The 26414-nt window shown below is 42.3% G+C and overlaps 2 protein-coding genes across 7 annotated transcripts in view; one reads left to right on the top strand and one right to left on the bottom strand.

Annotated features, from left to right (window-relative positions):
* LYRM9 (LYR motif containing 9) overlaps positions 1-25945 on the bottom strand; it is a 31933-nt gene extending 5988 nt beyond the window's left edge. Inside the window, exons 1-2 of one of the 6 annotated variants that reach the window (XM_035343128.1) lie at positions 25805-25945; positions 13572-13644 (exon numbers count right to left, since the gene is read on the bottom strand). The gene's annotated coding sequence lies outside the window, so the exon portion shown is untranslated. Of the gene's footprint in view, positions 1-13571; positions 13645-15454; positions 16556-25116; positions 25183-25804 lie in introns of those variants that run through there. The other 5 variants (XM_035343124.1, XM_035343127.1, XM_035343123.1 and 2 more) reach the window with 5 other exon arrangements.
* The window catches only part of NLK (nemo like kinase), a 57996-nt gene continuing 48190 nt past the window's right edge, over positions 16609-26414 (top strand). The window contains exon 1 of the mRNA XM_035343115.1: positions 16609-16624. The gene's annotated coding sequence lies outside the window, so the exon portion shown is untranslated. The remainder of the gene's footprint in view (positions 16625-26414) is intronic.

Raw genomic sequence — 26414 nt, forward strand, 5'->3', positions numbered from 1 at the left:
AAAGATAAACTCCAAAACGTGGCTCAGATAAAACAGACTGAATCCCTCCCTACCGTTCTCTTGCTGAATGCAGGAGGAGCAAACCAAGCGTTATGATACAGAGGCTAGAGTTACAAGCTTAAACTTAAGTAGAATGATTCCATGTCTGTGACCTACTATGAAAACAGAAATATAGGAAAAGAACTTAATCCAGAGTAGGGCCTCAGTTTTGTTTGGGCATACTGGGCACCTACCTCATTGTATAATACTCCAGCTGATTTATTTACTTTCCAAGTGTTGAAGTCCTCATTTGCTTTTCATCCCAATTTAAACTTTTTGCAATGAGCTTAAGCAGGCAGGCTCCGGGAGCTAAGCAATTTGAGAGTAAGCTTCTGGTGTGTGCAGACCTGCAGCTCCACTGGCAATAGATATACTCAATTCTAATCAGTTTACCCTGAGACCACTGATTTGATATATAATCATATCAAGCTTATTAGCAAGGAGTTTGTATTTATGAAAAAAGAGAAGTTAAAGTGAACACAGAGCAGCCTGCGCATCTCCCTGAGAATCGCTTTCCCAGAAGGGGGTCAGTCAGTCCTGAGGCCTGCTTCCAGCAGTCAGAGCTGAGGGCATGCTGCCAGCACACACCTTTCACTCCACCCTGGGTATCACTCTCAGCACTGACTTCCTTCCTTGACTTTTCCTCTGAAGTTTTTTTCTTAACAAATCTGGAACCCTTCCAATACGAACGGACCTTCAGAGAAGATTTTGGTACCCTCCTCCAGTTTCTTCCTAGCACTCAATTTGGCGATACCACTGCATTCCCCTACCAGCTATCAGTGAAAATGCAAATGAAACTTCAGGAAAACCATCTTGGACAAAGCTTGCTTTATTATGCAAATGCCTTTGCTTTGCTTTCCTGTTCAGGAAACGCAGTTTCACCCAACACCTGGCTCTTTCCCCCCCAACTATTTAAATAGAATTATTTAAATAGTTCACCTGGTGTTTTTTATCTTTTTACTTAAGGTATTTTGGGGTTACTAATTCACACCATATATTGTAATAAACATTTACCGTATAAGCACCATGCTGAATCCCCTCGCTTCAGTTTTCCCTTTGCATTTTGTACTGCAGGTGACAAAACTGAGAACAACATATTTAGACTGAGCAACATCCCTGACACACACTGATTTTAAGGGATTCTGTCACAACACCGTTCAATTTATAGAAGATGTTGATGTTTCCGTTTCAGAAGAACAGAGAAGATAAGGATTTTACATTTTGGACCAAAATCTAGCTTCACTTCTCTCTCATAACAAGAAGTCAAGGAGTACAGCAGCACACACATTGACTTTGGAAGCCTTAAGGTTTTTTTAGCCATGTGAAATCATGCAGGGTAAGCAAGACCTCTGAGTTACTGGAGCTTAAGGACTACTATTTCGAGGTGTTGCAGCCAGCCATTTTTGAAGTGTATTTCTGAACACGTTCTACTACCGTACCCGGAGCGTCTCCCCGTGTCTGGCGGACACACTAGAGCACCCCTGTGAGACGGGCCTGCTTGCCTACAGGACAGTGAGTGGCAGAGGTTAACGGACTAGACCAGCTTCATACAGCACATCTTTGGCTCCAGCCACTGTTCTCCCTTTCCTCCTTCCTTCAGCGGCAGTTGTAGATGTTCTGTTACACTGACATTCAGGCTTTAATAGAAAAAGTGTTTTGTTGATCTGAACGCGAGCTTATCTTTACACACAGGTCTGTTTGGTGTGATCCTTAGCTGGTAAGAACTGGGACAGTTCCACTGACCTTTGGCTCCTAACCCTGTATTTCCCAGATTCCCACCGAATCCCAGGTCAAGGCATGGCTCAGAACACGCTTTGGGAGTAAGGCCTATTTGTTGAGTTGTTTCTAGGCTCTGAAGTCCTATCTGTCACTGCGCTCTAATTAAACCTAAGTGGTGCTATGGATTTCCTGTCACAAAAGCAAAGATTCTTTATGTGTTGGGAATGTAGAGGACAGCCTGCTTCAGCATAAATTAATCTACGGGAGAGAGCAGGAAACCAAAGTCTCATAAACATATGAACATGGAATGATTAAACTGATCGATGGAATTAAAAATGTGTTTCACTTTACATAATTATCATTTTTCCACTGCAGTATTTTTCATAGGAACACAATGAACTGTTAAATTCAAATCATGTGACCAACACATGAAATGTCAGAAAAATTTCTTCTACTTTCCCCCAAATACTGGACTTTGCTCACTTTAGGACCATTACAATCTTGTAACATTGTCATTGTAATTTCACAAATACACTTCAGTGTATTCAGTGCCTCAGTCTGCAACTGCAGAAAGATAATTAGAACTTTTTACGGACTATAATGCTCAACTGTGAGCTCCACGTACAACATCTAACATGATTTCAGAGCCTACTAGATGGAAAAGTTGTATAAAACCCTAAAGCGGTAATACATTTAATGCCTTATTAGATCCTAATACTCTTTCTTTTCTTCTCTGTATGTGCATTCAGCTTCCATGAAATCAAATCAAACTCTTCTTACAAGCTGGCGTATTAAGATGTCATCTGGACAGGTCTTCCTCTTTCCCTGGTTTCTTACTTTCCCCCTTTTAACCTTTCTGAGCTGCCTCCAACATCCTACCTCTATTGTGCAATCCAGTTCTCCTTCTCTTCCAAATGGCATACACAGTTTTAACTGCTTTTGAAGTGCTCTGTCCCACCAACTATGATTTTGCACATTCCTGCCTCAGCCAACTCCACACCAACCACTGCCATGTTATCACAGCTGGGAGACAACCCTTTGGGGAACTGGACTGGATCTTTCTTATCTCACTTCACTGGAAATCTACCACAGGGCATGGAAAAACTGATGGCAATTTTACTAAAATGGTTGTTTAATCAGAAATAATCTTATGAGTCGACCCACCATTAGGTTCTCACACAGTGCCATAGTATCTTAGCACAATTCAACGCTGAATAAATCCTGCAAAGAGGTACGACTAAATTCTGTACTTGTACGCCCCACGACATCACGGAGTTTGCATAGTTAATTTGCGCCTCACTTTGCACGAAAAAGGACAATAGGGCATAGTAAGAGTCTGCATTAATGCTTTTCTTCCAAAACCACTCCACAAATATTACAATTTTTATCTGCCATGAAAAATAAAAACCTCAACCTCACAAAATCTGGCTGTAATTGTGACTAATACTGTAAATCTCCTTCTCATAAATTTCATGCATAGTACAACAAACAAACTATCTAAACCAAGAACTGTTGAGTCAGAAACAAAATAATGCACTAATTGTGCTTTTCTGGAATGGATGACTGTATAATGCCCTAATCAGAAGGCTGAAATCACATTTGCATTTAGATAAAGCCCTGTTTAAAAAGAGACAAGTATAAAAGGAGACACTGAGACTATTGTGGCATTTCGCTGCATAGCATAATCATTTACGTTCCTGATAATGATATTCAGATAGTGAAGCAAAAGCTGACCAAAGGCAATTAATCTTGCACTCTGCATTAGCAAGCCTGTCAATTGACCCTGTGTATACCTGAACCCATGATACCGATACGACGCTGTGCCACTGCTCTCAGATTTTTTTTCCTGCTACTGTTTTTCAAGCAAATCCCTATGGCTCAACAATTGCAATCTCAATCCCTCCAAACCAGTTAAACAGCCACCAAAACTGGGCTTCAGAGACTTCAAATGTGAGTTAAAGGGCTTTAAGAACTACCTGAGCTGCTGCTGTTTCAAGGTTGTTCCCCCCCCCCCGCGTGCTCTTCCCCACACATACCGGCTGGGTATGTGTTTTCTTACTCCTGCAGAGTACTGTGTCATTAGCATTCTAACGCGGGAATGTACAACTGTTTCTCTTGGTTGGCTCTAAGTTACGGAAGGTGCCTGTGGTCCAAAAGCTGGTACTAGTGTTGATGCTCTCACTGCAGATTCTGTTACGAGTTGAGCCCACTGCGTGTTCAAGGAAACCACACTGTCTCCCCAGGTGTTAGTAGGCTTTGCTTGAACTCAATCAAAAATTGCTGAGATGTACACATTGGATTTTGCAAAATAGGATTGAATAATCAAACCTCGTTTAAAAAAAAAAAAAAAAAGGAAAAACTAATGAACTAATGCAAAGCATCTATTCAGCAGTATTAGTTTAGTTTTAATTAGGTAAAATGCTTCAGAATATTTACAGCTGTATGAATACTGACAAAGCAGCACAGAAGTAGCTTGTTTTGTTTTCTTTTTTCCAAAAAGTAATTTTTAGTGATTTTAGGTATCTTGAGAATTCAGCGTTGAACTTGGAACATCTTCTACAATTATCTAAGCTGTCAAAATTATTTGTCCTCCTTGAAAATATAAATCTAAGTGCCCAATAATAGACTCTAAAAAAAAGAGAAACTGAAAAGAAATAGTGAGCCTAATATTAAAGATTCATAGCCCAGCTCTGTAACCTGACTCATGCCTTTGCTGGGCCCGCTTATAACAGCACGAATACTGATTCCAGAATTGGTGTTTCTGCAAAATGTGATGGGAAAAAAATTCCATGCAGGGAAGTAATAATCAAGCTGCCAAAATAAGAATGAAATTGGAAGCCTCTTGAAACCTCTTTAACCACAAAACATCTTGGCTCAGGATCTGACATCAGGCCAGGACGACACCCAAGCAGACTGCTGCTACTCGCTAGGATCCTTACTCTTTTTTTTTTTGTCTTTGTACGTGGGTACATTAGTCTTAATTTCACATTTCACGGCTTCCTTGTTAAAATACATTGACTACTTCCTGCAGCAGAGTGGCAGAGCTGCCCTGCTTCAGTGAAGTAACTGCCTTCTTCTCTGGTTATTACGCTGTGATGTGTTTTCTTTGTTCCCTAGAAGGTCACAGGAGAGGGACTACTGCGCTGTGTTCAAGGCCATCTCTATGGGTTCTGCTGCCCTAGGCAAACCAGCAAATGTCCGTCCCTACCAAATCACATCCACTCACAGCGTTATTGAATGTCTTGCAGCTCTGGGCAGCGGCCTGCCCTGTAGATATACTCTCTTGTATGGGTGAGCATGTACAATGCTGAAACCCCATTGTAATAAACACATCTCTCCAGCACGCTGAGCTTTTATTAAGATCTGCTGGTTTGATGTGATTGTTTCTGACGAGCTGTGGCCTGTCATTATTGTGAATTCTGTCCTTTCTAAATACAATCTGTAATGTCTTATTGCATGACTGATGATAGCTAGACATTTTTGTTCTGTTCACTTCTATTTCTGTTCTCCTCTGCTCTGTGCTTTGCTTCTCTGCCTCACCCATCGGGCAACGTCAAAGGAGAGTGCACCAGCGGCACGTTCTGGGGGCTCAGGACAGCGCTGCAAAGGTGGCATTACAGAGTATCAGCAGACAACACAGGACATTACCAACTGGCTAAACAACACATCCCAAGGACTGGTTGTGACAAGGAATCACCATTGGTTGGACATGCCTCGGGCAGTTTGACAGCATCAGCATTAGGCTTAATGCCATTGGATGCTACCAGGGAAGAAACACGCTCCCTACACTTAGGCCAGATTACACAGTTGGGGATAATTAATGAGTGTGCTTAGACTAACTGAAGAAATATTCTTTGCAGCATGCTCACCAAATGCCACGTTTGGGCAGCAATGGAGGAATAGACAGGAATCTCTCTGGCTTAGGTGCAATTCAAACTTCTCTACTTTTTTCTCCCAACAGTGACTTTTCCAAGCGCAAAGAAAATTCTGAAAGGCAGTCTTGTAAGAACTTTATCTTCCTAGCTGTAAACTACTCAGTGAAGTGCTGTGAACATGCATTTTGCTCTTACTGCCCGAATTTGTAAGTATTTATAGGCAAGGTCATGCCTGAATATGAACAGAATTGGATCTTGCTACCATCAGCTTTAAAACAAAACTGCCTGTTCATTCCTCCCTTCTAATACTTTTTGAATCTTCAGATTTTTGAAGAAGCCTCCAATTAAACACAATAAAAGGATGCCCAGTTAGCAGCATAAGGTGTGAAAGTTCTTTTGAAGGGTGCAAATAAATGTGTGCTGTCTTTAACTGAGGCACTGGTTTTATAAAGTATGGGTCATGTATGTATGAAGTACCTTATAGAAGGTCCTCAAGAATCGGTAAATTTTACATATGCTTTTGTGATGCTTCCTGATTCAATTCAGGACTGAAACCAGTACAAAATTAATTTTAACTTTGTTTTAAGATAGGCTAATTTTGCCCAAGCAATCCTGCTTTATTATTATTATTAGCAAAAGAGTGAAAACACGTCATTCCAACAAGCTGCAACCACTTAGTGTAGGAAGGACTCTAACTGGGAAAATAAAAGTACACAAGTTCAATAGAAGGACAAAGTGATGACAGGGTAAAGAGTCAGGTTTTAAGAAAAAGCAAAGTCACCGTGACCCTCTCTATGAACCAAGGGTTAATATAAGCTTTTTACTTTAAACCAAGAAGGCCAAAGTAGGCCTCTTGGCATTCCTTCAGTGCAAATATCACACCCAGCCAGCAAGAGAATAAAATCTACGGTATAGCAGGGCTTTGCGGTGTAACTTCTTATTTTACCGATGTACCACAGCACCACCTTTCTCGTCCTAACCACACACACAATCCCAAACTAATCACAATGGTGCTTGGACAATGCCCTGGTATCTGCGGTTTGCCCTGTAATCGTCCTTCCTAATTTATATTATCCTTTACAGCAGCATCAAGACCAACTTGCCTTCTCATTATCCACGCCTGCTGCAATTCAGCATCTTCCAGTCCTTTGCCCTCAATCCAAGCAATGACCAGGACCCAAACCTTCCCTGGTGTAAACCCTGCAAGTGGCAGAATTGTACTACAGATGAATTTGACCCACTGCACCTTGAGCCAAACACAGGCCTGTCCATGGGAGAAATGCTTATAAGCAGCAGTGTTACAGAACATTTAAGTCTGAGAGTGTTTAGCCTCTTAAGGGGGATTTTAATTTGCACAGTTCACTAATCAGGGATTGTTACCATACCAACAGTTAATCACGTGGCCAAATGCCCGCCATATCTTAGGAATATTCGTGAGCTCTTAAAGCCGTATCTCAAGTTTTCCTAGAAATGTTACTGCCACTCTCCGTGGCCTACCCTCACTGAAAGACCACCCGCTTTATAAGAAAAACAAGGACAATTATGGCTTGCAATAAGCTTGTTGCAAAGAAAGGGATCCCAGCCCAGCAAGTGGCTTTTCATTCCAGGACAAGGCTGCAGGGGGATTCCACAGGAGAGCTCCTCACAAAGCCAGAGGCCATGTGAGACTTGCACATTCTCCGTGCTTTGGATGACAGACCCATGTGTTCCCTATTCTTCCAGGGGCCGATTCACCTCTATATATAACATATTTTTATTTTTGAAAATTATGAGGCATTCTTTTGCAATAACAATGTTGAAGGACTCCATCATTGAGGAGCTCAGTACCTGGCTGCAGAAAGGGCTATCCGACAATCGATTCCCATGCCTCATGATTTGACCCTGTTAGAGAAGAAATGAAAATCCACAGCTGACACAGCAGTGGCAGATGTTAGCTAGTGTAATATATTTGAAATGCAGGCCTAAACAGTACTTGAGCACAGGATTAAATGTGTTGTTGTCTACATTAGCTCAGTCCTTGCTGCTTCTCTCCTACTCTGGTTTAAGATGGGCTTCCAAAAGGGAAACAAACACTGCATGCTGGAAGGAGACAGTTTTGTTCATTCTGAATAGACTTCCTAAGACCGCTGATCAGACCTGCAATGATGTCAACAGGCTGGCACAGCAGCACTGACTTGAAGGAATCTGCAGTACAGGCTCAGGCCCCACTGGCAGCGTAGCTCTCATGGTGCTAGGAGAGCATCTGCCCGCCCTGCGTGGAAGAAGGCTGTTTGCCATCCATCGTCATGGCAAAGCCATGCACTTTGTTTAGATGAGATCAGAAAGCAAATGCTGAGAATAGCAAATGCTGAGAATTCAAACATCCCGTTGCATTACGCCTAGACCATGGATGTGTAAACAGCCAACCCTAGCCTCTCGGATCTGTATGAGGAAAGACATCGGAGAGAAGAAACTGCTCCAGAAGTGGAGTGGCTTGTGCAAAACCGCAGTTAGTCAATAGCAGAGCTGGGAACAGGAATCGTATCCTCTGAGCCTCACACTAGTACCTTATACAGGGAATCATGCTATTGACTATGCCTCTCAAGTGATTCATCCCTAGCATCCCTAACTCAGAAAATGATCCCCATAATCTTTGGAACCTGTGTCCTAATTCTTTTGATGCTCACCAGCTAAACCAGTTTCAATATCCTCTACATATCTAAATTTCTGCTAGTGATTGACCTGTCTAGATTTCGGCTGAATGGTTCTGAGGCGATTTGTGTACTTCCTTTTTTCTAAAGTATTTGGGTGTTGATACAGAACAGCAGAGTGTGCGTCTCCCATCACAGGAGACAGCACGTGGCAGGACAGCTCTTCAGACTGACAAAAGCACCTCACAGAGAGGGAGCTGCCTTAGCTTTCAGCCATGATTCAGATTTGTTTACATTTTGTGAAACCTCAGGAAAAGGGGATAAAAGCTTCGGTTCAATTGAAGTCATGTTGCTAACCTTCAGTGCTAATAATTAACTCAATTATGCTGAATTAATTTGATGTAATTATTGGTGATGGCACAAAGACAGTGGCCCAGAGAAAGTTTGAGAGACAGGAGGAAGAGAAGTCTTAACAATACAAAATACCCTGTAAATAGCGCTTTTTTTTGCCAGAATGAGTCAAAGACAAAATGAGTTCATTACAGTCATCTAGCTTTACTCAACCCTCCAAATTACCCCAATACCCAGACAAATAGCTGTGAAATCCAGCAAGTGAACTAGAATTAAAACACGCCCTGATGAATTTGACACAGCGCTCAACGCAAGCGTCCTTCCCCATCCTATTATCTAAACAATACAGATTTAATAATATATTTAACAGAGCCACAATGCTTTGCCTTTAACTGAAGACATTAATTAAAAACATTTTCTCGTTGCAGTGTTGTCAATGGGATGCTTTTTGATGAACAAGCTGGAGAAAGCTTATGGAGTCTTTTCATTTGATCTGCATTTTTATCCAATACTTTCCAGACTTATTCAGTTCAAAATAAACATAACAAATATAAAACAAACAACTATGTTTCTCTGCTTCCCCATTTAATATTTGTGATTTGCTTTGAAAAAGTACAATAGAACTGCATTTTTCTGTTATGAAAATATACAGCTTACTGTGGCTTTTTTAATTTTCTCATGAGTTAGAGTCAGGAGAAGAAAATAATTAAGTGTGATTGTCTTAGGTGTTGGGGAAAAAAAATAGAAAAAGAAAAATAAGAAACAATATACAAATTACTGCTTTAAGTAGTACCAGAATCTCTACAGGACTTTCTCACCTCCTCCCTCCACTACTAGAGGACGCACACCCAAGCTGCTGTTCCACTTCCATTTACAGTCTAGTCAGATGCCATGGATCAAGGGTGCATTTACCAATATAAAATTCACATGAGACAGAACACCAAATATTGCAACCAAGTCAAAGACATAAACCTCTTACATCTCAGACTGAAAGTGATCAGTAGGATGTGCCTTTTCCCATTCCTGAGCCTGTCCACCTTGAGTGCCTAGAGTATGCCACCCACGTGCCCCCAGCCTTGTACAGAAACTGCCTGAGGCAAACCTCTCGTTGCCTTGTTTCCATCAGGCTTCTCTGCACATATGGATTGAGCACCAAGGGTGGTTATTTTCCTGCTGTAAAGAATTTAAAAATTAAGAGTTTGGATTACAGCATCAATATATTTGATATTTTTACAGACTGGGAGGACTGAAAATATTTACCTATGAAGAGTGTTGTATCTCATCTTGCCTTGCTTCAGTTTGAAATCCTGCTTGTTTCACATCTGTTAAGGTGTACGTATACAGATTTCTCAACTTCTACTGCATTTCGACTATCCTTGGGGACAAAAATATTACCTCCAAAATCACCAGTTGCTTCTGAGGTGCACTTTAAAGATAATGATTTAATATAATTGCACTGTGGTTTAACTGAAATGCAATATATTATTATTCACACATTTTATTTGCCTCCTCTCAGTTTTTCCTTCCATTTCTTTCTGGTTAATTGAGAAAATTTTTCCTTTATCTTTACTATTATTTGCTTGGTTCAGTTACCCCACTGGAAATATATATGTATATATACATATATATATAAATATATACATATATATATATATAAAATAACAATCTAGTAAGATACAAGCCCTAAAAGATGCATACAAAAATAGTGGTGAATAAACCATTCAATTTCTGCATATTGAGCTGCCACAGAAAACATTTGGAATTCTGTAGGTGGACTCAAGAACCAGAAGAAATACTTCTAATATCAGTAAATGCAGCCATCACGTAAACAGGCACAAAGAATTGAACAAAGCTGAGCCATTGTGCACCATGCTGGTTTTAGGCTTGGGAATGTAATAATGCTTTGAGAAAAGAAATCTAATGAATAATCCCTGGAGGAGATCAAAGCAGCATGTAATAACAGATCGATAAAATAATCAGGTAATGAGAACCCAGCCGTGTTTATGTAGGCCAGTTCCTGCAAGTGACTGGGTTCAGCTCAGACAGCCAAGGTAGTGAAGACCGGGCATTATTTTTTTCTCCCCTCTCCAATCAAAATAAGTTGAGAAGCAATCAAACAGTCCAGCTCTGAGAACTGAAGGAGAGAGGATTACGAAGGAAAGGGCAGGTAGCATGTCCTGCAACAAGCCGGAAAGAAGCACAGCCAAAACTTTTTTAGCCAGTACAGAAGGAAGAAGAGCAGCTGTATGCAGTCTAACATTCTAAAGCCACTTCACATCCATCTGTCAATGCAAAGGGTGCTTGCATGAGCTCATCAGCTTTTCCCTGACACCAGCGCATGCCTCCATCTAGAGCTCCCTCTTCTCACACCCCTACCCTGCTTTTCATTTGTCGTCACAGACTTGATTTTCCCTTTCATGGATTTATGCTTGAAAAAGCATCACTGCCTCAATTGTCTATTTTCAGCCTGTATTTAAGAAAACCCTTGGTTCCATTTGTAGCCACATCCTGTCTCTGCCTCCCCCTCTTTCTGTTCCTAAATATAAGGCTGATGCAGTTTGATGTGACATGACAAAATAGCACATTTGCATCGGCAGAAACTTTCTCTCAACAGCAGTAATTAAAGGGAGTAGATGAAACATCACTGAAATTGGTGTTTACTTAGCCTGCAAATAAAAGACTTAAAGAGGACTTGAGAGGGATGTTCAAGTGTCAAGAACATGAAATTCATTGATGAGTGCCTCCTTTTACATCCTTCCCTACTGCAAAAGCAAATTGTAGCTCAAACAATGTAATCTATTTAAAGTGGGGAAAAAAGGGAGAAACTTATATAGTCTATATTCCTCACCAGTGAAAATCATTTAATGTATTTCTCTGAATTATAAATAGTACCAAGACATATTTGTGGTTACACAAATGACAAGGTCATTGAATCTGAAACTACAAAGCTCAGGCTCTCAAACGGAGTAGAAGACTGAGATCTCATTGACTACAGTGAAACTTAGGAACTGAAACACCTTAGTTTTGAGTAGAGATGCATCAGCAGCAGACAGACACTCACCTTCACCTACAACATAGATTTCTGTTAATTGTCGAAGACAGGAACCCAGAAATAGTGGTCCAGGGCTCTGAATGCAACAACTTCAGCAGGATTCATACAGCAGATTAAAAACACGTTTCTTCAGAACTTACAAAATAATATACTGTAATTGAATTTGCTGCGTGGAGGCACTGCATGTGCTTGACAGGATCAGCTACTGTCAGCTTCCTGCAGTTTCCTCCATTACAGGTAACAGCAATAGAAGGCCGTGGTGGTGGGATAGCAGCATTCAGAAACTGAGGGTTATTCTTGATTTTAGAAAGTCACTTGAGTTTACTTATTAAGAATTCATAGAAAGGTCTGATGGATGATCCACAGGCCACAGGATTTAACAGACATACTTTAAAGTGGAGCTTCCTGCTCTCAGGAGAATCTTCCTTTCTTTTCTTGTTTACATGAGGCTATTCTTTTAAATCCATCTGTGACTGGCACAACCACTCTGCTTAAAACTGGCAGACCACATTTTGAACAGGCTCATTTCCATCCTAAAGCAGATGGCATCAAGAACAGAGTAGGCCAGAAAAATCAGTTTGCATATTATGCTTCAGTTTTTATGGGACGTATTACCATTCAAAGCCATCAAAATGGCAACCCATATGCAACGTGTCTGCCATTGGAACCGAAGTGATATACTGGAATAACCTCAGTGTGGCTGGCTATAAATAGTCTGATTAACCACTAAGTAAACTCTGATATTTAAAAATCAAATATTTTCCTTGCTAACAAGATTTTGACTATAACTGATCAAGGAAATGGTTTTAGTGAACCAAAGAGGAAAAGCCATCATCTCATCTTCATCCCTGAACAACTGTATCTGCAAGCTCTCTTGGCAGGAAATAGTTCAGCATCTATGCCAAATATTCTCTTAATAACTAAGCCAGGTGCAGATGTTGGCTATGTAATTTGTTCCAACTTTGTTTTAAAGACAATTTTCTCGCACGTAGAACACTTATTATTCTTGTACCAAAAAACACTTGTAAAGAGATCTTCATACCCCTATTTTTTCCCCCAAATCTGTAAGAACACTCTCATAGAAATAAGACACGTCATTAGCAACACACATAAGTGATCGAATCAGTAGAGAGCTGTATCCTAAGAACACTAAAGCAATTCTGAAACAAGGTCAAAAACATGGAGTTCTGTTTCCAGCCTCCCACCTGTATGCTGCCTCCCTGCAATAGCCCAGCGGACAATTGCTGGCTCCCATATACTACAGACGGTACACCCCAGATGCTCCAGAAGCCATGCTTCCACATTTACAGGGTCTGAAGCAGGCAAGTCTACTACTGTAAGAAGTCTTGAATGGTAAATACATTTCAAATGACTTCTGCTATGTTATTGTGGCACCTGAAGCTCAAACAACCGTTATGCTAAGTAACAGCATGGGCCACCACCCTCTATCATTAACAAAGTTTTTCCATTCAAGTTTTATCTCCACTCTGACTACTGTATGTGAATCTTCTGGCTAAGGCTCAATACCAATATTCCAGGTGTTTATTCTCAACTAAATACAATACACACAGGAACAGCAGATTCCCTCCAAGATGCTGAAATTACTGATCCAGTTGCAATCTTGATAAACATACCAAAATATTGCTGCATTTGGCATCTTTACTGACAATTTAGAATTGGGGTTCTGCTACTGTATTTGTCAGCATGGCTGGAAGGAAAATAGGGGTGTTCCAGAATACAAAACTCTGGAAATCGCTCCTGGAAACATGCACAGCTTTAACAAATTGCATCAACTCCATTTCTACCATTTGTTCATGATTTGGCATTTTCGCCTTTTTCCCTACATGGGGCAAATAGGCTCCTAATGATTTCCATAAAACCAAAAGAAAAAAAATAATCACTTACAGCATTCAGAGCAAAGGAACTTTAATTATCTTCACGGATTAGGTCTGTCGAAGTCCAACAGTAAGCAAGAGACCTGCAGAGAAGAATCAATTTTCATTACCTGGTTCTCCACAACTCACTACTTAAAGTGCCATCAATAAAGAAGTGCAGAGAAGCCCATCCACAGCACACATTTCAAATTTATCAGCATGTAGGCTTTCACTTAACTACTTACATTACCCCTGAATTCATGGCCTTGAGATTAATTGGTTATTGCTTTCAGTAATCTACTCAAAACACTTCTTAATAAATGTATACTACAAAATATAAGACGAGTAATTCCAAAGCACTCATTGGAACCAAACCTTCAATATTTCCCGTTAAATACTTTCTTACCTGCAGAAACTCTTAACTATTTTAAAGAACCACAGTTTCTAGTACTCAGAACTCTGCAAAATGACAATTTCACAGAGAATTACATATTTGTAACAGCAGAACACTGCTTTGGAAAAAAAAGCATGCTTCAACAATGGGACAACCCAGCAGCTTCTGAGTATAATTTGAGAACTACTAGGCCTAGACGGTCATTTGGCATTCCACTCCCACTGCCACAGCGTTGCAATCTCATCTTAAAACCCTCAAGTGCCCTTCTACAGGAAGAAGCACAGGAATATCTTCTTGAATACCCGACTTGCAGCACCAGCCTTTGCTTTTAGCTCCCAGAAGGCTGCAGAAAACTAGAAATGACTTCCTTGGCAGTTGCTATTTTAACTGAAAACAAGCAATGCACAACAAACAGAGCTGCATAAATGCTCTACATTATATCAGACAAACAGCATCTGAGAATCTTCCCCTTTATACTATTTTTAAACATTTTAACAGTATGCCATATTGCTTTGGAGTTGCACCTTGCTGTCATTGCTGGATGACTCACATTCAGTCCTAACAGGAGCATTCAAGCCTCTATTCCACCTGCCTCTGTGACATTTCAGCTGTCTGCAGTAGCTCACTCCCCCTTCCACTGCGTATGGACACGTGGCTCTACAAGAAGCTCCTGCTTTATCAAATATTTGAATGCACCGTAAGAGAATCAAGGAGGCAAATTCTCTGAAGTCAGCACTAATTCCTTTATTTAGAAGTTAACTTCATTGAAGTTGAGAGAATGGACTGTACTGACTATCCAAAGGCAATGGATCAAGAATTACTCAGGTCATCTGCTACTCCACAGACTTTCATAAAGCAACTTGAAAGAAAAGTCCTGGAGATACCAGTGACAGCAGAACCTGAATTGATCTATTATGCCTTCCTGTGAAAGACAGAAGTTTTTGAAAAATCTAATTTACAGATGCAGACATTTACAGAATTTATATCAAAGACAACTATTGGCAAGGGTGAAAATCCAGATTTTTTTTCAATTAAGAATATCACAACTTGGTCACATAATGGCTGACGACAGCTTGGGATACTTATTTTTTAGTATGTAATTTAGGCACCCATAATGACTCTCTGGAGGAACATAAATTGGAAAAATGTCAGTTCCAAGGATTAAAGCATTCAAAATTGCACTTCAGTCATGATTATGGGAGATGCTTTGTTTGCAGCCAAGGCCTGTGCATCCCTTCTTACAAGGCATCTGAGCAAAGCCTTTGCCATCCACCCACACAGCTACCACTGCCACCCGTATTCTCAGCCTGCATCATTAGCAGCCAGTGCCCCTTTCCCTGGGCTCAGTGTTGCCCTATTATTGTTCATCTGTGCTATAAAACACGTTCCTAACCCACTGCTTTATCTGTCAGTCTTCTCTTCACATTCCCATTCTGCCTCTCCCTTCCATTATATAAGTACAAGATAACCTGCTTTCATTTTCAACTTCCTCAGAGCCTCTCTCACCTTATTTGTCTTACCAGAGATGCAGAATTTAGCCTCTAATTTGCAAATTCATATTCTTATTCATTATTGCATGTATTCTTTATGCTTAGTCCTTGCCTTGATGCCTCAAGAACTTGAAGAGCCAATCATTACCCCAAAAAAAAAAAAAAAAGACTAAATCTCTCTTTTGCTGGAATAATCATCTGAACTAATAAATACAACAAATGGAAACACCTGACAAGATCGCTATGACAAGACAGCTTCGTTCAAGATGTACACGGATAAATTTCTCATAGGAGATGATCGAAAACAAGGACCTAGAAGGACAGGTTCAACTTCAGTTAGAAGCCAGTGGTGAGCCCACTGAAGCCTTCCAGTTCTGGTAGAAGAACGGAGCGCTGACAGAGACCTGGTGACATTATTTTCATCCATCAGATGAATTTTCTTTTCTAAATAGCAGATAGGAACTTCGATGGATCTTAGATCAGTGCTGTAGAAAACCCCTTATTTAGCATTGTTAATTAACAGTTTGTAGATAGATCCGCAGTTAGTTATCCCAGTAGGACGTTTATGATGCCCTTTGAGAAGAACATTGTCCTTTGCTGTTAACATGTGGCTAATATAATAGCCAAAGAGGAACACAATTAACTTCTCCATGGGCTGGAATTTAAACCAGCAATTAATTCTATAATTCACTTAGCAGAGCATCAGGCACTTCCGCTCAGAAAGCTGTCCAAGTCTATTCAAAATACAGCCTGTTTAGCTTTGGGAACACAAAATAACAGCAGCTACTGCACGTCACGTTTAGTGATAAATATTGCTTACGGTCTAACCTTAATTCCTGCCTTGAAAATATATAAGTCTTTAAAAGAAGTTATTTCATATCAAACAACTTTCCTTTACATTGTGAGAAGTGTAGGAAGGAGCACCAACATGTGAATTATGCTCCTAATATGTTTACTAGCTGGTGTAAGTTGGCTAAAGCCAATAATCTCCAACTTGCTGCGCTTCTAATACCAGCTACAAACCCAGTGTCTTGTCCTGACCTCAGAATATAAAGTGCTCATTTTTATGCATCATATTGGCAATATTTCTGGTTATTCAAACACCACCAATGTAAACAGCTGCAGCCTGGAACACTGCTTGCATGGTGCTGTTGACATTAGAATATAAAAAAATGTAGCTTGATTTAAAAAATAAATAATGTGCTCCCTAAAACAATGCTTGAGAAAACATAGGCTTGTTTGTATTTGTAAGCACAGACATACTTCCAAGCAAAACTCTGAGCGCATGTTCACTGCTATCTAGGACTGAACAAAACACTCTTGTATTGTTGTTCAACTGTTTATTTATAATAGATCAAATTTATCCAAAAGAAATAGAAAAATACCTTATTGAAATTATATTAAGATTTCAATATTCAGTATTTCAGATTTCAAAACCAAGTACAATTTGTTGTATGAAACCAGGTAGAAACCTGATATTTCTAACATACCAAAAATTATGTATCACAAAGTTTAAAATTAAAAATGATGGGTAGGAGAAAGAAACAGAATTACCCACAAATGTCCAAGGCATAAAAATACAAAATTCTGATCTAAAGACCAATGAAATTAATAAAAGTTGTCGGGCAGGAACAGAATTCAGAAATTTGAAGCAAAATAGCACTGAGGTACCTTAACCTTGGGTGTCCTGGAAATTTCCAATTTCTGAACAACAAAAATCACGGGGAATTTTTAGTCCACAATATATGTTCGTCATTATGTAAATTATGTAAATTTGTGTGGGTGGGCAGAAAAAAATTGAAGCCACATGTACATTATTTTCAAACAAGCTGTTCATTAGCTGCATCAGTCCCATGAACTTGCAACATACCATTGTCTCTGTGCCCTGCACCTCTGCTTCCAATGTGGTTAGAACCACAGGACTAGGAACAGAATCAACTGACGTTCCCATTTCCTCCTTCGGCACAGCATGCCGGTCAGCTTTAATTGAGAGAAACACTTCATAATAAACCTACAAGATTTCTTCCTCATTTGTTTTCAATGAAAGAGTTAACATCCGTGACCCAAATATGGAGACCCATTTTAAACTTGCTGAAAATTGCTTTTTAATCCTAGCTCTCGAGGATTTCCTTTGAAACCATCTGCCACGCACGCTCAGTGCTCCTTTCCTGTATATATGCAGGATTACTTTAACATGGATTCTTTTGTGTAACTTAATACATTTCGGCACATTAAAAAAATAGTTCTGATTTCAATTGTATACCAGAAAATGACTACAAGTCAAAAGCAGCAATAAGTTGAGAGCAAAGCCAGACACCCGTGTTTACCTTATTTACCACAGTATTGACATTGCAATTCCAATCCAGCCAGACACTGCGCAGGATTTCAGCAAATAGTTCTGAGTCAATTAACTAATGTAACTCATGCACATGCTTAAAATTAAGCTCAAGCATTTTCCAGGATGTGAAAGATTTAAGCATGCACCTTCCCAACTAGAAAGCAGATTGAAGACTGGAAGGAAGAATTAATGACACGATGATGAGAGAAGAGGAAAGATTTCTAAATGTTCTTCTCACATCTTTGGTCCAGTCTTCTTTATTTGCTTGGGATGAACATTTCTGCAGTTGTACTTTTCCAGTACAGGTAGTGGGAAAGTGTTAAAGTCACATTCCTAAACACACTGAACTTTAAAATTGATACTTATGACTACAAATACTTCAGCGATCACCCAAAACAGAAAACGAACATACAACATACTGCTTCTTACCAGAACAATCACAGCCAGAGCGATGGAAACTAGCAAGCAGGCAGCAATATACATTTATAATCAACTTCTTGGGTCAATGCATAAAGTCAGAACTCAAAGTCCCAACAACAAAATAAAGAGCATTGCATTTTCAACATGAAATGCTTTTTAAAAAGTAGTAATTTGTCTGCAAGCGTTCCAAGAATGGGAAATTAGGCAAGTTATTTGCAAAGTTTTAATTGTGTAAGATGACACTAGCATTTCAGAAGACAGACAGGCCATAGCCTGTAAGTGTTAGTCCTTTTCATGGTGAGCAGTCACCTACTACCTAATAAAAGTGAATAGCAAAACAAAATTCCACACCAGAACTTTTCCCTTCTCAGCAAAGATACATCTCCTTACCCTTAGATGCATTTTCCCTGCAAATGAGCAATCAGTGCTAGAAATTATTAATATACAGGAGATCTCCACATGCAGATGTTGGAAGAATGCAGAAAGAAAAAGCAAATCATTTTGTTTCAGCAATAACAGATGTTGGTGCATCATCCTGCAGACATGTTACTTTTAATACAAAGCAGCTCATAAAGTGAGTGAGGGGGTGAGGACGGAATCAATGCCCAATCACCCAGTTATTTCAGTGTTTACATTTTAATGAGCTTCTTGCATGACTCTGTCCTTATCATTTTCCTTCTCTAACAGTCAAAGGAAATCAGTTTTGTCTTAAGGAACAGTGAAAGGAAGTTCAGCTGCCTAAGATGGCTGCTAGGAGGTTCTTTAGAATGACGCTCTCCTGTCATTTATTTCTGTACAAACCCAAAGCAATTCCCAAACTCCTATGGCACTACCTGGGATTAGGCTAAAGCAACTGAACAGTTTCATGTCCTTTTCACCTGCTTATAAGGCAAATGGTTCCTCAAAGGCTGTAACAGTGCTATGGCACTTGCAGACAGCTCAGTGCTACAGAAAACAAACAAAAATGCATAATAGACAAATTTAAACCACCTTTCTCTGGCTAAGAGCCAGCTTGGGATACACGATCAACAGCACCTTATTTTCTTTCCACTCCCTTAAACCCAGCCAATGATGTTGAGGAGATGGAAAGCCATCAGAGACTGAGTGAGGCCAATGTTGTGGAAAATGCAACAAATGTGTGCTTAGCTCCCGCCTCTTGTTCTCACCAAGTCCATCTCTCCACACATAGCACCAAGAGACAGAAATGCACACACGCACAAACCTAAGCAGTGATACACACGGGCAAGGGAAGGGCTGCGGGAGCTGAGCGTGAGCAGGCCCAGCAGTCATCCAGCAGACAGAGCTGTCCCTTGGAGCAGCCCAGTGCTCCACTGCAAAGGGACAGGAAGCCACGCAACCACCAGCTAGTTAACAGAAGTTATCCAGAAAAGCTTGCATGAGGCAGATGTGAAAATTCGGGTGCTGATAAATCCTCTGGAATCTGCTGAGCTGCACAGCCACACAGAGGCAAACTGAGGCTTACCGCGGGCTGGGCCATGAGCCCCCTGGTTTTGCTGACATGCACGGGTACATAAAGCTGCAACAGTGGCTTCTGAGCCGCAGCTGTCAGTTCAGATACAGTTTCCCTTCAGATGCACACACTTCTTTTCAATGCCACAGACTGCTACTGTATCACCTCAGGGTCTCATTTACAGACTCTTTCAATCCCACTTCCCTTAATAGCAAATTAAATTGATTGCCATTAGGAGCACAGGGAAAAAGAAAAGCTACCAGCAGCCAGCAGGCACACGCACCCCCTAGATGTAAGAGATTTAGGGACTCGTATTTTGAGCACCCTACAGCTCTTGGACGACATATTCTCCTTGGCATTGGTATTTTTGGAAGAAATATGTTCAGCGGTGTATAATATGGCCCCTCGTTAACACTACACGAAATCCACAAGCAGCTAACTTCCCAGAAGGACCTGTCCAAAGGTAAAGTTGCCCCCGTAGTTCTTCATGCAAAAATGTAAATGTGCAAGTTTAATTGCTGGCATGTTAAAGGTGTTTTTAAAACATAAATCCTCCCTCTACAGCACCATCCCTCCACACCCTACCCCCAACAGCCAGAACTGGCTACAAGACAGCTTTCTGAAGACTGGTGCACCAAGGCCACAAAAATTAGTGATCTGTAGCTAATTAATATATACCTCCTGAGGGAAGTATTGCTGCTGGTTATCTTAATATGAGAAATTTAGTTCAGAAGGATAAACTGGACAGACAGCTGAAAAGCTTTAGTTCTTCCAGTAGGAAATGAATTGAGTTGGTGAAGGACAGCCTTTACTACATAGGTGATACATGACTTTTTTCCCAAAAAAGGAACAATCGTTTGTCACATTCTATTCTTTACAATGATAAGGTGCCATGTCAAGCAGGAGATGTTTGTCTCACAATTAACATTTTAAGGCAGATTTAATTATGTTCCTCTATTCTTTGCAGCATGCAGGCCATGGGAATAGGAGTGTATGGCCCCTGTGACTGCTAGTCACTGCACTGATGTGAGATAGTGGTGGTTTTAGGAGAGTGTTCTTACAAGCCTGGGCACCTACTATGCCACGCAGAGGGGTCTAGCTTCTTTATGAACATCACTGCCTAACGGGCCTTCTTGAAAGAAGCAAGCCCAGCTTACATGGGCAAGGATTTGGCTTCACACAGCCCATTCCAAATGAACATTATGGACCAAAGTCTACTGTCAGATATATGGACATAAGTCTGTAGACAACATGAAACTTGTTTTTCTGTATCCACAATGATCTAATAAAGCGCAGGCTCCGAGTTGCACCAATTATAACAAATCTCCTATGCAAACAAGTTTAATTAGCATTACATTATTGCAGTTTATAGGAGTCACATTCCAAAGACAATGCTGGAATGAAATGTCACGAACCAGGCTGCAAGTTCATCGTTTCCTATTATTTTCCAGATGTTTTGGCCTTGTACATATTCCATCTTGACATTTATGTATGACAAAGAGATGCAGTAAGACTTGCAAGACTGCAGGGAATAACCACTTCTTCATACCTCAGTGAAAAAACAGTCTGTTTAAGTTGCATTCTCAAAGCTGCCCTGCCGCAGTGGATAGGTGTGCCTGTTTCCGTAACACACTGCTCTGTTGTGATACTGAATGAACACAGTCTACTACAACACTTAAGGAACTCTGACGTGGTGAAGGATTTTTGAGCCATTATGCTAGACAAGATTAGTCATTACATGAACAAGCACTAAGCAGCTATCCATCTCAAAATGAGAGGAAAAAAAAAAAAAACAACAACAACAAAAAAACAGAACAGGCTGGACTTTGTGCTATCATTACAAAGGCAGAATAAACAAAGCTAACTGGTATTTACTGAGGCATCATCATCTGCAAGAACTTAACAACCTACAGGTTTAATATCCTACCTGGCACTTCACTGAGTCAGACCTGCAGAGTGTTGGGTCAAAATACGGATATTCTGACTCAGGGAGTTTTAGTGTGCACTTTGCTTCGGTACAACTGAGTGCAGGACAAGAAATACCCATGACCGTTAGCCACGACGTTGTAAACAAAATGCTCAGTAAAAGGCATACGAAAGGTAGCATACCGTCAATTCAATTGTTTTCTTCAGCTTGTTGTCACTGTAATCAATGACAGAACAAAAGCTAACCTTGGGACAAGCAGATAGATTAATGTATTCATTTCCAATTTTGTAGAGAGGGAAAGATTTCAAGGACAAAAACTCTGAAAAATTGTTCTTCACAAAAGACTAATAAACATATATTATTACTTTGCTGTAAAAACATTGTGCTCCCAACATACAACACAGTATTTACCTGGCTAGCCAAAACCCCTCAAATTTGCAGGCACTAACACCGTCTGACACTTTAATGGCTTCAGTAGTAGGTTTTATGAATAAAATATTAACAGGGTGTTCCAGAATACTGAAGAATGTATCTACAGAGTTGGATACTGAGGTATGTGTGGGCTTGTCAAACACCCACATTATAAATTATCAATAGTGCAGCTCAGAGTACCCCTTTTGTGCATCACTAAATCTATGCAAGCATTTTATTATGCTTTGTTCCATTTAATGTTACTTTACTGCATTAAGCAGCCACAAGAAAAAGAACTACACACATGTGCTGAAGGACACTTATGGACAATACTCAGCCATGAAATAAAAAAGACTCATTCTACGACATAAAATCCTGTTTTCACAGCTAGCTCCTGTGGTACAAAAAAACAGGCTGTCTGGAACTGGACTATAGCATTTCACACTGTACAATGTAACGCCATCTTTTGTGAAGAATTTTCAAGTTAAAGCGCTGTTGAGGAGCACCAAAAAGTTGAACAGGATGATTACACATTGTCTTCCACCACCTACCCTTACGCAGAGTGCTGTCAAAAAGATTATACTTCCGCAAAACAAGAGGCAAATTCAAGGGGAGAGTGAGTCTCCCCAGAGTCAGGGGGAAATACTAAGCTCAGCGCAGTAGATTTTCAGTGTATTTATTTTTAAATGTAGTTTAAATGGGGTTAGCTAAGTGTCCAACAAATACAGATACCATGTTCAGTGTTTGATACTTAAAAGGCAGGCTTGCTACTGCTCTACAGCACTCTTACTGTGAATAAAATCGCAAGGGACAGACGCACGTCCCCATGAATAACTCTTCACCAGTAAGAGGTTAGAATCGATCTGTCATGTTTCATCAGTGGCAGTCGCGAATTGCATATCTCCATGCATCGCCGGGGATGAGGATGACAAATTAGTTACAATCAAACTAGGTTTTGGCAGGATCTAGAGCAGGGCTTCCACCTGCCTTGTTCAAGTAACCACGATTAGATTTTGCCAAGTCACTCCTCAAGCAGCTCAGCTCACTGGACTACTCACAGAGCACTCTTGCCCAAAGCTGTGCACCAGCCCTACAAGCTCCCCTCAGCTGACTTACGCCTCTCATACGGAGGCATTAAATGACAAGGAAGCACTGACTTAACAACGCACATAATGCGCTCGTTCTGCAGCTGTGTTCTAAGGCAAAGTGATTCATACAATTAATATTTAACACTACTTCATGTAACAGGTTTCTACCTCAGATCTGTACTGAGGAAACAAAAGTTCTGCTAGAGATTTTCAGCACTTTGTTTTCGTCCACAAACTTCACATTTCCTTAATATTCTTTTAAAAGTTTATTTTCGTTAAACATACCTCAGCACGAATCAGTTTTGATCTAGTTCCCCTTACCTTCCACAGCACAAAGTACCTAAAAAGCAGCTGAGCTGACAAATTTAAGCTTCACAGCATGACAGAGCCCAAGGACGCCAGTAAAAGGGTTTTATAAACTCAGTGTAGAAGGATGATATACTTGTTAGGGTGGGTCCTTCAATACTGGCATCTGACATAATTCTTTATGGACACGTAAGATAAGTGTGCCCCTTCAGCTGCTATCTCACCAGTCTTCTACTGCATTGAAAAGAGCTGCTTCAACTTCAAAGGGGAAAAAAAAAGGATAACGTGTTTGCGACACTTAGCCAAACCAAAAAAAAATGTGGGTCTCACATTTTACTTACACTTTACAGACACGGAAATTGGGAATTAGGGCTTGCAGTACCCTACCACTTTGTGGCAATACAGAAACCAGCAGCTGGACTGGAGGCTGTCTGGGCTGGTACATCTGCTCCCAGGGGTCTAGGCCTGAATTATTCCTCGTCCATTGGGAAAACACACACGTAAGGACACCCTGTTTAGTATTAAACACTTAGCTTGAGAAGCTTCTCTCTCTAGGCTCCATATAGGCACCAAAAAGAAATAATGAGGTGATGTCCAGACACACCTGTTCCTTCAGCCAGCAACACAGCATGCCTCTTTACCCTGCACCTACAAGGAGCCTGCAGAGATTAGGCACCAAACACCACATCTACGAACACCTCTCACCACGCCGCCATTACAAAACTGTTTATTCTAGGAAAAGGTTGACCTTTTCCATATCACCAAACACTTTGTTTATGACCATAAATTCAACAATAGTCCGGCAGCAAAAACAAGGCAGAGGATTTCTTTCCTTCCCAGCAACACATTTGAAAATAACAGACTTTCAGCAAATACACCCTTAGAAATTGAACTCTACTTAAAATTAATTGTTTCAAGACATGCAATCCAATTAGCTCAGCAGGGCCCCTAACTTCAAAAGAAAAAAAAAAAGTGAATACACTGAATACACTGTTTATCTTTAGACTCGAAAAATGCCACTGTTAATTTGATTGGCAAATGCATTTAGAATCCAGATTTCAGTACAACAATGCTTATTAGGATGCATGCAAAATTTCTCCAAGTAGTACAGTTGAGCCATATCAGAGCCATAATGAGAGTTCATACTGAAAACGTGCAGGCGGATTTCAGAAGCCTTCCAGGCCTCACACCACTTTCCTATGCCTAGACCCTGCTATTATAAAATGGGTGTAAACTAAACCTAAACCTACCTTTTTTATAAAGTTTGTGTTTTGAAAGCAAACACGGTAGCAAAACTCCACTACGACTCTGAGCTGCAATATTAGCTATCGACATCTAGAAGTACAATGAAAAGTTTTAACAGTCTTAATTCCTGCAACTTTTCTTGTCTACCTTCTCTGAAGACAAAGAGCATCCAAACACCTTGTTAGGAACATTTTGCACTCAAACTTCAGGAACGGCGACAGCCTGTCACGTTTAGGCTCCTTTCCTCCACGCTGTACAGAAGCACGATGACTTTGTTCACGTTTTGGAGGGGAGCTCAGAGGAGGCATCCAGGAGGGGGTCCGGCACCAGCGGGGACTGGGCCGGGGGGGCCCAACGCACTGGGAGCACCGCAGCTCGCCCGCTGCAGGGGCACACGCACACAGACACACACACACACAGATACACACACACACACAGATACACACACACACACACACACACACGAGGTCAGTGCCCGTCGTTTACCTCCTGTGGAGCCGCTCGCTCCGCTGAGGCGCGTGAAGCCCCGACCGCTCCAACTACCGGCACGGGCACGGCTCTGAGCACGCGGTTACAAGTAACGGTACCAGTCGGATGCGATCAATACTCGTACAGCTATGTGGGAAGTGGTAAAGCTGAGTCTGTTGGTATTTTTTTAATAACCTCGATGTTTTAGGGAACGCTACCGGCACTGCACGGACCAACGGCACGAGGGAGCCGAACCCAGCGGATCCGTAACGCCCCTCACCGACACGAACTTCGGCGCTGAGGCGGCGGCTGGGCGGGAAGCAGCGCCCGGCACGGGGCCGGCGCCTGAGGGGAGCCCGGGGGCGCCGCCGGGGCCCTGCGCGACCCGGCCCGGCCCGGGGCTGCTCGGCCCCGAGCTCAGCCCCGCCACTGCCGGTGGCTGCCGCCGCAACGGGCCCGCTCCGCTCGGCCCGGGGGCACGGGGACGTGACGGGCTCAGCCCCGCCGTGAGGCGGCCCGGCCGTGCGCGGGAAGCGGCTCCGGGCCCGCGGGGCAGCGCCTGAGGTACGGGGCCGCCCCTCCCCCTTCGCGCCCGCCGCGACCTCCGCGCCCCGCCGCGTCCTCAGCTGACCCCGCCCCCCCGGCGCCATTGGCCCCTCCCGCCGCCCGTCAGCGGCTCTCCCGCCTCCCATTGGCCGCTGCCCACCTGCGGCCGGGCGCCCCAGAGGCTTCCCCGGCCGCCGCCCGGCGCCTCGCGCTGCGATTCGTGGGACGCGGCCCCTCAGCCGGCGCCGCCGCCGGGCATTGGCGAGCAGAGCTGTCAGTCACGGCACCGCCCGGCCCCCGAGCTCCATTGGCCCAGTAACCTCTTTTCGGGCTCTCGTCTCCCCTCATTGGCTGAGGGGATCGGAGAGGGAGCCGCGGTTGGGCGAAAAGCAGGTCTCGGGGGCGGGACGCGGCCCGGAGCGAGAGCCGATTGGCCGGCCGGCCGGAGCGGCGCCACGCGATTGGCGGCAGAGGCGCCGAAGGCGGGGCCGCCCGGGGTGAGGGTTGTATGAGGTGAGGGAATCTCGCGGGGTCTCGCCAGCGCCGGGCGCGGAGGCGCGCGGTGATTGGGCGGCGGGGGTCACGGGGGCGGGACTGAGTCAGGGAGTCTCCGCGGCGGCCGAGCCCTATGGGCCGGCCGAGCCGGGTCCCGCTCGGTGATTGGGTGGGGGCGGCTCTCGCGGAGCCTGGCGGGCCGGGTCCCATTGGCTGCGGGCGGGCGTCGGGCGCGCGCCCCGCATGGGGGCGGGGGGGCCCGGCGGGGGGAGGGC

Source organism: Oxyura jamaicensis, chromosome 19 (genome assembly GCF_011077185.1).
Source record: "Oxyura jamaicensis isolate SHBP4307 breed ruddy duck chromosome 19, BPBGC_Ojam_1.0, whole genome shotgun sequence".
NCBI classification, from domain to species: Eukaryota; Metazoa; Chordata; class Aves; order Anseriformes; family Anatidae; genus Oxyura; species Oxyura jamaicensis.